The 7,499-nt window shown below is 54.2% G+C and overlaps 1 protein-coding gene across 1 annotated transcript in view; it reads left to right on the top strand.

Moving 5' to 3' along the window:
* The window catches only part of LOC149852907 (BOLA class I histocompatibility antigen, alpha chain BL3-7-like), a 622,447-nt gene that overhangs the window by 440,198 nt on the left and 174,750 nt on the right, over positions 1-7,499 (top strand). The gene's annotated exons all lie outside the window — the stretch shown is intronic.

Genomic DNA, 7,499 nt, shown 5'->3' with positions numbered 1-7,499 from the left:
ACCAAACGTACAGAGGAAGAGAAATCCCAACCCTCCCCTCCCAATGTCGTCCTTGTAACCAGTAACAAGGAGCACTGGCCTGATAGTCCTAGTTTTTCTGACTCTCACTCACTTTCAGGTCTTTAAGCCTTTTTCGCCCTTTCCTTAGACTCTCCAGTTCAACACGAATTTGCTCCTGAAGGAAGGCAAATGTCTTGGGTGAGTTTTCCTTTGGGGCTGGAGAGAGTATTTTTTCCTTTGGGGATGGAGAGAGTAGTATGTTTTCCCTACGCAACCCAGGTGCCTTCCCTGCTGTAATTTCAATGCCTGTCACCTTGTTATTGGCCTGCTCCCTTGTCCTGGTACCCCTGCTGAGCGAGCGAGTGTCAGACACCAGCACCAGCGGTGCCAGTTACCAGACCTGCTCCGTCTTCCCTAGCCCCGCTTCTGCTGGCTCTGGAGGCCAGAGAGAGTAAATAACAAAGGGCAGCATCAACTCTTGTAGGTGTAGGGCCCCACATGCAGCAGGAGCTGCAACAAGCAGTGTCCTATAGAGCTGAGACCCCTCCCATGGACAAGTGTAAGCAGAGGGGAGATGTAGATATGGCAGTGTTTGCTTCTGGAAGCGGGGAAGGGAAGGACACATTATGTCTTGTGCCACCTCAGTGGTGGGGAGATGAGACCGACTCGGGAGAGAGAGCGCAGAACACAGCTTACAGGGCTGGTAACTGTTGTTTTGAACAGGAAAAAAACCTGAAGCAAATGTGGTCCCTAAGGAGGCGCACACTGTAGCAACATGTAAAGAAACAGGGCCATATATAATGGCTAATGCACAATTTATCACAGGACAAAGCACTGATAGCATGTAAATCACTGTGAACTCTGATCCACAGCCTTGCAGACCAGAACAAACTTGGAATGAATTAGAAGAAATAAAAGTAAGTCCCTAACAACTTTTCTGGATTTGCAACCAACCGGGGCGGCCTGGGCATTCCTGTGTTAATAAAAAAAGGTTCTGTCCTTTTGTTTAAAACAATCCCAAAGAAATATCACCAGTCGGAGGTCCAGAGCTGTGTTCGCCAGAATCACACACTGAGCAATTCTCTATCGAGTCTCATACAGACTTCCAGGGAGAGGAGAGCCCTGCTTTAATGTGCAGAAAATAGTGGTGGATTTGGAGGTATAGCTGGGTGCCAGGGGACAGGGAATTGTGCTGCCCTCAGCAGAGCGGGGGTGGCTGGGGAGCGTGCAGGGAGGGGAAGAAACGTCACACCTGCCCGAGCTCTCCCCATCTGAGCGGCAGCTACGACTGCTGCTGCTTGTCTCTTCGCAGCACAGGCGGGGGCTCAGCCGAAGGAGACGCAGAGGTGTGGGCTCCCCAGGAGGATACTGCTGGTGCCCCACTCACCCTGTCCTGTGCCCTGCAGAAAGGTTGCTTATCTCATGGCAAAGCCTCTGTGGGCAAGAGGGGAGGCTGGACCATTTTTCACCCTGCCCTTGTCACTCTACTTGGGGAGATGCGGGAATTATGGAGAAGAGCAAAAAAGCACACATTGAATTGCTAGTCCAAAAATCTAATATAATAAAAGGCTCAGTCTGTCTGTCTGTGTGGCCGTCTGTCCGTAACGCTTTTGGCCGACTGCACATGCACGGCCGAGAGGGCAGGCAGCGATTGGCTGGACGGTCACTTGGGCCCACGTTTGCGCTGGTGCTGGGGAAGCTTGTGGTGGTGGAGAGTACGCCCGGCCTCCCAAGCAGAGGGGATTCCCCCCCCGCCTCCCTGCCTGCAGGTGAAGGGGGGATCATGGCGGGGCCACCCCCCAGCGCTGCCCAGCCCCGGAGCCCCCCAGAACAGCTGGCAGAAAGGGGGCGGTTGTGGGCAGGGAGGAAGGGAGGTGGACGTGGGTCAGGCGGACGTGGAGCGGTGGCGGGGCATGGAGCAGGGCCAGAGCTGGGGTGGAGCAGGGCCAGACCCCGAGTGCGGTGGGGAGGGAGCAGGGCCAGACCCCGAGTGCGGTGGGGAGGGGGCAGGGCCAGACCCGGGGCAGCAGGGAAGGGGGTGGAGCGAGACTGGGCCTGGAGCAGCTGCGGCGGGGGACAGAGCGGGGCCAGACCCGCAGCAGTGGGGTGGGGTGTGGAGCAGGACTGGACCAGGAGCAGTGGGGGGCAGTAGCAGGGCTGGACCCAGAGTGGTGGGGAGTGGGGGGTGGGACACAGGTCTGGACATGGGGATCCATCCCCACCCCCTCTCCCCCATCATTCCTGACAGGAAATTCGCTAGTCCTTCACAAGGTGCAATGCAAGGATAGGCTGGGAACTCTGCGCAGATGTACCTTGATGAAGGAAGAGGGGAGAGGGAAGCATCTCTAATGCCGCATAGCCTAGCTTGCTGGAGCACGCCTGTAATTCTCTCTCAGTCTCTCAGAACCCAGAGGTAACTGCCCTGCCCCCCACCCACAACAGGAAATTGCCAGTAAAAGCTATTTAACCAAAGATGAAAAAAGCAGACCAGTATTTGGGGGAAAAACCTGTAGGACACATCCGGCGTATTACCCTGTCCCTGTGGCAATGATGGTTTAGGCCCTCCGGGAGCCAACAACATGCTGCCTGTGCTGACCGCTCTGCCCGAGCTGTGCCTGCAGAAAACCAGTGGCGGGAGCTTCTCTGTATCTGGGGCCCTGGACCTAGACCCTGCTGGCCCATTCATCAGTTTGCCTCTGCTTGTAGCCAAGGCCCTTCATTCCCAGAGCCCTGTGCCCTGCCGTCTCTGGGCTACCCCAGGCTCTCTCTAGCCCGGATTTGGCAACAGTCCTGGTTTCGGTGCATCCTCCAAAGGGAGGAACATGGACCTCCAGGGACACCTCTGTGTCCTCTGCAGTGCAGCGGTGCAGGCCAGGGCAGTCCTAGGGTCTGGAGAGTCCTGGGCCAGCCCAGAGGGTCTCACAGGCTACAGCAGGATTGTTGCTGCAATCAGCCTCTTCTGGGGCAGGGGGGAAAAGCTGGGATACCTGGAAGTGCATGTGTCTGTGGAGGGCTGAGAAAGTCTGGCCCCACAGGGAATGGTTAGCAGTAGCTGAAAATGGAGTGCTTCCTGCCTTGTATTTCTGGGCAGCCTCCTCAATGAGCAGCACTGCGTGAGACCTCTGCTCTGGAGATCTCTCACAAACCACACGCACGGCTGCCCCGTACTCCTCACAGCTCCTTCCTGCGTTTCACACACAGATCTACAACTCCAGGAACTGACTGCAATTGTTTAATGCTGTCTACTAGATGTCCCAGCTGCCAGTTTGGACGGAGATTCCCTTTCTGGATCTGGGCTCTGCAGACAGGACACGCCACAGGTCCGTGCTCTTCCCATTTCTCACAGTAGTCACCGATACACGCGTGGCAGAAGTTGTGCCCACAATCTAGTGTCACTGGGTTGGGCAGATGCTCCAGGCAGAAGGGACACTTGGTTTCCTCTTGGATGCCCTGCCCTGGTCTTGCTGAGGCCATGGCTGCTGGTGTCCTCAGGCAACTTCTGGTCACTCCTGTTTATTGTGCCTGCAGAGCGGAGAACATGCAAGGAATGCATAAAGTCATATGGGGAGGGATATGTAAAGGCAGGGAGAAAGCACGGTGTGAAGGGAGAGGAGCCTGGGTGGGGAATGCTTGTGTCACACAGACAAAGGAAAGGGAGATCTCAGGTCGGTGGCAACCATCAGCATCTCTTTTGCAATCTCCACTTCTCTCCTGAAGATCCCGTTTGTGTCCACACTGTCCTTCTCCATTTGCTACAACCAAACCTCTCAGATCCTCTCTCTTCATGGGTTGAATTCCCCGTGTATCACTTCTTTATGCTGCTCAAGGACAAAGCTGGTAATGTTTGGCCCTGCTGCCCAGGCACTGAGGGCTGAACACACATGCCTGAGATATACTTTGTGCCTTTCTTCATGGAGATCCCTCCAAGCTGCCTGGCTGAGAAGGGGCTTTGTCTCCTTGAAGCACAAGGTTGCCATATCTAGCCCAAGCCTGGTGGATCTGCGAAAGACGGGGGCTTGTCTGCCCAGCCGCTCTGGCTGTGAGGATAGGACCATCTGGCAGGAGGCCTTGTTCCATAGCCTCTGCTCTGCCAGTTGTCATGCTGCCTGCACCACTTTCTACGAGGGATTAAAATTTACTGCAGTTTTCTAAGTATGTGTTTGTGTTAGTGATATTATTTCATGTCCGAGTTTGAAAACTTCAGGTGCAGGAAACACAAACTTTAGCAACTGACCCACACGTAGTTTTCTACTCCGGAATAGTGGAACTCATGGTGCCACATAGACTTGGCTAAACAGTCTAGTTAAAGTGGGGTAAAGAAGGAGCAGGTCTGTATCTGAGTGTGGTGGCCAGCAGGGGGTGCTCCTGTGTTGAGCTGCCCATCTCACTGCGCCCGACCACTTTCCAGGCTCTGGGTGCCTCCCTGGGGGTGCCTCGCGTCCGGCTGACCCCCTTCCTGGAGCACACCTGCTAGCCTGGGGTTAAAACTGCCACCACCCAGGGCTGGACTTGATTCTGGCTCTGCGCCCCCTGGGAAACACAGGCCCAGTAGCCCTCAAGGGTACTTGACTCACTTCAAGCACTTGGGGGTGCTTCCCTCAGTTGGAAGCACAAGTCGTGGTCTCCCTTAGTAAACTGGCATGGCTGGGTAGCCTCTGATCACGCATCCGAGTTACTGCAAGCTATATATCTAGTTAGATCTCAGGCAGCTTGCTCACAAGCCTCATCCCGAGGGAGGTGGGGATTCCCTCTGGAGGCAGGCCGTTCCTTGATCAGGAGTTTTGAGAGAAAGAGCAAGTTTCAGATGGTTCAGCTCTTCTCTTTCCCCGAGTCTTCCTCATGGCTGCTTCCCCTTCCTCCTGGGCAGTTCTTAACTTATATAGCCCTTATGATCTATTTCCCTGGTCCAATGGAGGCCAGCACCTGTTAGCTGTCAGCCAACCAATTTGAAATGCATCACTGGTTGCTGGGCAGACTGGCAGATCCTAGCTCCCCAGGGAGCCCAAGCCCCTCACCCAGGGGTGTCATGCCAGTCATGTAGACAGAGGGAGCAGGTTCCCCCTCCCTCAGGACTGTATCCAGCTCAGGTTACCTAAAGAGTTACGGTAAGGTGTGTATCCTCTGCTGGGCCCATCCTAATCAAAGTGTCACACAGCAGAGTTTGGGGGAAACAGAGGTGGCCTCCTGCCACATTGAGTATATCCGTGGGTCTCACCGATGCTGTGGAGCGCCCAGGCTGCCACTACAAAGGCTGTGATATTTTTCACCTTGAGCCAGCATGTAAGTGCCCTCCATTGGCCTTTCAGCCAGCCAAAGGCACATTCAATGGCCACCCTGCAGCCGCTCAGATGGTTGTTAAAAACCAGCTTCTGTCGGCCCGTGACGTTCCCTCCATAAGGCTTCATGAGCCAGGGCTTTAGGGGGTAGACAGCGTCGCTAATATAACTGGGGGAATGGCAACACTACGGATCACCTTCTCCTCCATGCTGGGTGCATAGTGTCCTTTCTCCACGAGGCCAGGTAGAGGGCAGTTTCTGACACCCACACGTCACGCGTGCTGCCCACTCACCCAGTAAAAATGTTCATGAGCCAGCCCCAGTGGTCCACCACGGCTTGCAGGATCATGAAGGCAAATCCTTTCCTGTTTGTAAAAGACCTCCCCCTCCCTGAATGGCACGGCACTGGGATGTGAGCCCCACACTTAGGGAACCCCTTTTCATTGAAGCCATCTATGTCCTCCTGTGGATTCGCCAGGCATACAAAGTTGTTTGCATCCATGTCCTGCAGCAGCTGGCATACCTTGCGAGCTGCCACCCCGGACGTGCATGGAGCCATGCCCAAGTGGCTCACCACAGAGCAGAGACTGGACAGGGTGGCGAGCTTCATGATAGCCCTGGCTACCCTCTTGTCCAGCAGGATGGCCCAACACGTTAGTGTCCTGCCTTGCAGTGTGAGGCCCCAGCATTGACACGAGATGACAAAATGACTCCCTGGTCATTCAGAACGTCTCCAGCCGGTGCTGGTCATTCCCAGCGGTCAGCACAGTTCCCTCCCACCAGTCCGAGCTGCTCTCACAGGCCCACAACGTGCGGATGCTGCTCCTCAGCTTGCTCAGCAGAGTCCTGTCATCTTGCATTTCATTGCATGCCTCTTGGTTTTCCCAGTCCTCAGAATATCTCCGTTTCCTTTTTCTTTCTCCCAGTGCTTGTGAATCTTGGAGACACGTTGCTGCTGAATATGCTATCATCATTATCTGGCGGTGAAGCACTTCTTGCTCGTTCAAGGCCAGCAGTAGTTCGATCAGCAGCACTGTCGCTGCCTCCTCCTGCTCACTCATGTCCTCCATATTCTCCATGTTGGAGGAGTGTTCACTGCATTGTTCTCTATTTTCCATTTCTTAGTCCTCATGCCTTACAGCCCGATTCTCCATTTGGCCCCTCTCCATCATCAGCTGCTTCTCACCCATTTCTAAGATCAACACCAACCCCTGCACCAAGCGGGGGCAGGGGCAGGAGGGTGGGTTGTGGTCTAGAGCTCTGTCTAGCTGCATTCAATAGGTGACCACTGCTTTTTCAACAAACAGCCCCAGGTCATGGGGGTGTTTGCACAGCCTTTTGGTCCTGTTATTGCTGAATAAAATAAAATGATTTTATTCAGCAATAACAAATAACAACGTGGCCTTCCTCATTGTGCACAAGCAGGCTGGTGTGACTGATTTTTGCAACATTCCCGGGCATTGAGCAGCCATCGAGCACCCGTCCCAATGAACAATGGCCTTAGTTAGCCCATGTTCAAGCCCATCACACAGTCGTAGCTGATAAACGGGGTGCTTCATCACCTTTGGGTGTTGTGAGACACAGGTGTTGCCTTTGCAAACTTTGGAATTTTCTAAGCTCCTCATGCAGGCCCAGCATGAGTATAAAGGTGACACCCACCCAAATTTTAACAGCGACCTTTCACAAATCACTTGTGCTGTTGACCATGAACTGCTTCTCCATGTCTCACAAGCCAAGGCCAGCACAATAGAGGTGACGGAGCAGGAGGCTGATATCTCCAATGCCCATGCACACAGCTGGACCCGGGAAGAACTGCAGGACCTAATTCACATTTGGTCAAAAGAAAAGATCATAGAAAAGCCAAAAAGTAGGAGGAATAAGCCTGTTTTTGTCTTCATTGCAAAGGTAATGCAGGTGCAAGGGCAGAGTCGTGACTGGACCCAGGTGTGGTGCAAGATCAAGGCCCTGAGATCTGTATTTTACTGCACCAAAGACGCACACTCTTGCTCTGGGCCTGGGCACACAGTAGCTCCTTTTTACGACGACCTGTCTGTCACTCTCTCCAAGGATGCGGGCGACACTCCGGGTATGGAGACTTTCAGCACTGGGGCTAGGCAGGAGGAGAGCACACCAACAGAGGCAGCTCCTCTGAGGTTGAAACTGTGAGCATGTTGCAGCAGCTGTACAGAGTCTGCGCTGTGCTCCCACTTGACGGGGACTGGC

This window comes from Crocodylus siamensis, chromosome 15 (assembly GCF_052110815.1).
Source record: "Crocodylus siamensis isolate JL-2025a chromosome 15, ASM5211081v1, whole genome shotgun sequence".
NCBI classification, from domain to species: Eukaryota; Metazoa; Chordata; order Crocodylia; family Crocodylidae; genus Crocodylus; species Crocodylus siamensis.
This window is presented reverse-complemented; position numbering and strand designations above follow the sequence as displayed.